The following is a 4,885-nucleotide window of genomic DNA, read 5'->3' on the forward strand; positions in this document are numbered from 1 at the left end:
ACTAATACATGTGGTAATAGCCTCGTTTTATGGATGAAGGTAAAGCTCAGAGGGACAAGGTGACCAGGCTGAAGGTTGGAATGAACAAATGACAGAAATGGCTTGCACTTGGAGAAGGGCCTTGCATGTGGTACTTTGCTGACAAATATTTGTTGAATTGGCCCAGTCATTTTTTTCTGTTATCAAATTAGCTTAAAGTTGAGGTACAACAGCCATCAGTTAAAAACAACTATTACAAACATAATAATAGTTTGTATGCCTAATTAAGTGTTAAGCGTCCCAGAGACATCTGTTTTCCATTAGGTGACCTGCTGACCCAGTTAAAGGCAAAGGCAAAGTCCTCTTTGTTGCCCAGAATCCAAATATTCTTATTTTGGGGGAATCCCAAGACAGATAAGAAATAGGGCCTGAATCTGTCAGGGTACATTCAGGAGAGAGAAAACACAAAGCAACTTGAACAGGGAAGATTTAATATAAAGAATTAACTATAGCAGGAATAAGAAAAATGCTAACAAAATAGCAGGTATATGGAGCAGATACTACCCCCAGGACTGCAGTAGGTGCCCAAGGAAGGGGTTCCCCACCCCAGGGCTAAAACCCAGACCTTGTTGGAGAGGGCATGGTTCAGGTTTATGGAACAGCAGAGAAACTGCTTTAGTGTTACACTGGCAGAATTTGCTGGAAATCTGCCCTCTAGGGTATGAAGGGAATCTGCTCATGGGGAGGTGTCTCAGCAGGACTCCAGTACATAACTGCCAGGAGCAGGAAGCAGGAGAAGCCGCCAGTTCCTGGGTGATCTGACTGCTGGGCACTGCAGGAGCCTGGTGCTGGACACGCCACCTGCACTGCAGGAACCTGCCAAGGGAGCAAACCAAGAAGGAAAACTCCTTTCTTTTGCAGTGTGTCTCCTGTGCCCCCCACTGACAAAGCTGTCATCATACCAGCTGTCAAAGGAAAGAAATTTAAAGGCCCAGATCCATTTTTGGAGAGCAGATAATAAAGGATAAAAGTGAAGCTGAGAGGCAAGAAATTGAAACTGGCACAACTTGGCTCAAACATTCACAGAAATTCTACAGCTCAGGCACATTTTGCTCAAGGCTCGAGACAAGCAGAAAAACATAAACACTAATTATGGTAACTCACTCCATTAAGCAGAAGTCTCAAAGTAAAGCTGAATAGCCAAGTAGGTTACAAAAACAAGTACAACAGGTCAGTCATATCCCGGAAAAAAAACAAAAAATACCCAGGCTTACTTTTTTATTGAACACAGTGCAAGCACATAATATACAAAGTTTATAATATTAGATATTTCAAAGGTAAAATTTAGAAATCCACATTGAAAAGTAGAAATCTTTAATTATTAAAATAGTCTCTCATAATCTGTTACTCCTTTGACTTGGAACCAGAAACTTGGCACCTTTTTTTCTGAACCAAGATGTCAATATCTGGTCTCATATTTCAAGTTGCAATGTGTAGAACTGATTTAATCTTGTATCCTTTAACTGGGAGCTAAATTTGGTTTTACTCAACTTCATAACAGAAAACAGCTGTTCACAGACATAGGTGCTTCCAAACATGGAAAAGAATCTTTGCACAATGGTTTCTATATCTAGGGTAACTCTTCCTGAGGTATTTGTAGAATTCTGGTATTCCAATGTCACCATACTTAGTTTTCAGCGTTGTATTACACTGCAGCTCAGTAACTTCCATTTGTAAGTCTTCATTAACACTACCTGTGTTAACTGAGAAGGGTGAGCTAAACAATGTAAGTTCATTTGCATAATGTTTGAAATCAAAGAACCTTTTTTGGAACTCAATCTTCAACTGTACCATTTTGGGGATATTGATTAAGCCATCACTTTCATTTCTGGAAACTGACTTCAGTGAAGGAAAGTGAGCCAGATTATTTACTGTCAAATGAGTTTCCCAAAGACTTAACTTTGCTAGCAAACAGCAAACTGCATCATACAGTTGTGTAACTACCTGTGAGCGTCTTTGCAGAGAAACATTCAAAATGTTTAGATGGTTTGTAATGTCAACCAAAAAGGCCAGGTCTCTGATCCAATCTTCATTGGTGAGCTGGGGTAGGGATTTGCCCCTGGATGACATGAACAAATCTATCTCTTCAGTCAATTCAAAAAATCTCTTTAGTACCATGCCACGACTAAGCCACTTTACCTTTGCATGGTAAAGGAGATTACCATATTGTACACCCAATTCCTCAAGGAAAGCACTGAACTATCTGTGGTTGGAGCCACAGGAGTGTATCCAGTTCACTGTTAATGACTACATCCATGACATGTTCTAGTTTTAATTTCTTAGCATAAAACAATTCCTGATGAATAATGCAGTGAACGGATTTAAGTTCTATATGCTTGCGAAACATTTTGACCTTGGATTTAAGGTTTGCAACAAGTCCAGTGTTATCACAGACCATGGCAGGGGGCACCATCTGTGGTCACACTCACTAATTTTGACCAGTCAACATTAAGCTTTTCGAGACTTTACTCAACATACAAAAATAAGTCATTTTCAGATGCTGGGTCTGTCATAAGTACCATATCCAAAAGTTCTTCAGTGATGTCAAAATTTTCATCAACACCACGGATAAATATAATTAACTGGCTCATATTATTTTTATATGTGCTCTCATCGACTGCAGTAGGAAACGTCATAAATGATTTCACTTTTTCTTGCAATTTCTAAGTTCTCAGTCATATCTTTTACTCGTTGAGCAACAGTGTTTCCAGTTAAACTTATGTTTGCAAATACTTGTTTCTGTTTGGGACACATGATTTTAGCTGCACTCAGTAAACAGTCTTTTATAAACTCACCATCTGTAAAAGGTTTTCACGCCTGGGCAATTTTTTCACTTATTATGTAACTGCATTTCACTGCAGCATCACTTACTTCATACGCATTTGATGATAAGTGCTGTAGAAAGCTTAGTCCTTTTTAAAACCCATTAAGTTTTTCATCACACATCTTTTCTATATACCAGTCAAAATTCTTACTATGGTTTGTTTCATAGTGGTGTCTTAAGTTGTATCCTTTTGACACAGACAAAGTTTGGTTACATATTAAATACACTGGGCTATTCTTTACTTCCACAAAGAAATATGCTCACTCCCACTTTTCTTGAAACATTTGATGTTCTTGATCCAGCTTTCCTTTCTCCACTTTTGATAGAGACATAGGTACAAAAAGAGAGTTCACTTTTCTTTACTGTAACAGAAACAACAGCACAAACCTGATGATAAATGGTTTTGAGAAGTAACAGGGAGGAGTGGGGACTGTAGCAAACTGTAGAGCTTTTCAAAGGGAGCAGCCATTAGTCAAGGGCAGATTGTTGGCATATGGGAACACAGGTCACTGTTATCAGATCATCTCAATTTTTGAAGCCAGACTTTCAATTTTAACACAAAACAAGCTGAATTTTAGATATTGTAAAGTAAAACAAAAAATGTTAGACACCGTGCAGGGCAAACAAAGTAAGTCATGAATAGCCCCTGGGCACCAGTTTGGGACCTCTGTAGCCCCACTCATCTCCTAGCATGCGATCACTTTCAGAGTAGTCAGGGCTTCTGCCCTATACTGACCCAAAGTGGCTTCATCCTGTAGGGGAGAACCTGCCAGGAGCACGACCTTATCTTCGGGGTGAGGCCCTCCAGGGAGGCTACCTGGGCCTAGGAAGGAAAAGAGAAAGTCACGAGTGTTCTCTGAGGAAGCCACAGGAGGACTGGCAAAAGGAGGGTGGCTCAGGGATACTCTATTATCTTTATCTTGATCTGGGCAACTGTCTCTATGCCGGTCACTTCAAGAGTGTGCAGCTCCCGGGCGCGGACAAACAGCTGCATCTTGGCGACTTCAGGACAGAGAAGAGTGAGGTCAGGAGCTGGGCGAGATAGGGGGAGGGGTGTTGGGAGTCCAGGACAGTCGTGAGTTCGAAGGGAGCTTGTGGTCGGGATAGCATCCTAGGGGAATCGTGGGGCAGAGGTGACCATAGCCGCAAGAGGGGCACGCACGGGGCAGGCCAGTCCTCCAGCGAGCTCGGAGTTAGTCCCTGCTTCCCTGTTCCTCGAAGCCCTGCAGCCGTCAGTCCTTCAGGTTTCATGTTTCAGTTTTACGGGGACCTTACCTGGGATACTGCCTCGTGCCGCTGTAACTGTGGAAACAGAACCCAGAAGCTATAGAGCGAGGGCGCGAACACACCCGCTACTAGAGGCGCATTGCGTCGCTGCCCCGCACCGCCCCACACCTCCCACTGAGGCCACGCCCCAACCATCATCGCCGCGCCCCCGCGATCTGCGCAGGCGCGAAGACAGTCCGGGTGCATCCGGGTGGTCCGAGGGGCGGAAAAGATGCGGCGTTAGTGATCCATCTGGCCCCGAGGAGCTGGAAATCTGCCTCCCTGCCGGACTGTGGAACGCGGCAGACGGTGGGAGCCGCTTGGCCTAGTACTCAGACGGAAGCCCAGCTATTTATTGGGCCTTCGGAGCAACGATTTCCTCATTTGACGTGGACATCTCTTTAAGCACAGACAAGGGTAGGGCGCAGAGCAAGAGAGGAGGTGGTGAAGGGTGCGCCAGGCACACGGTAGGATGGTGGGGCTTCAGGTGTGGCTAGGATGTAGAGGTCGCAACCCAGGGTGGGGGAGGCGGGAGAGGTCCCAATTAGCCCCAACTACAATAAAGCACACTATTGGTTTGTCTCCCCTATTTTACTTAGACTGGAGAAAGGTGGCGGGTGTCTAGGTGGGACTGCCAAGGATCAGTGGGTCCCAGAACCTCGGCGCTCCAGCCCACTCCGCCTTGCAGCCCCCTTTTCATTGTAACCGTCAGGCCTAGTCCAGCACTGGCCTGCTGTGTTGGAAAGAGAAATACTT

General features: G+C 44.3%; 1 long non-coding RNA gene across 1 annotated transcript; it reads right to left on the minus strand.

The window, feature by feature from the left end:
* Positions 1-453: 453 nt before the first annotated feature.
* Positions 454-4,280, minus strand: LOC141578815 (uncharacterized). Its single transcript, XR_012509514.1, has 3 exons — positions 4,139-4,280; positions 3,600-3,686; positions 454-855 (listed from the first exon to the last, which is right to left on the minus strand). It is a non-coding gene; the product is annotated as an uncharacterized LOC141578815 (long non-coding RNA).
* Positions 4,281-4,885: the final 605 nt, after the last annotated feature.

Source organism: Camelus bactrianus, chromosome 10, assembly GCF_048773025.1.
Source record: "Camelus bactrianus isolate YW-2024 breed Bactrian camel chromosome 10, ASM4877302v1, whole genome shotgun sequence".
Taxonomy (NCBI): Eukaryota; Metazoa; Chordata; class Mammalia; order Artiodactyla; family Camelidae; genus Camelus; species Camelus bactrianus.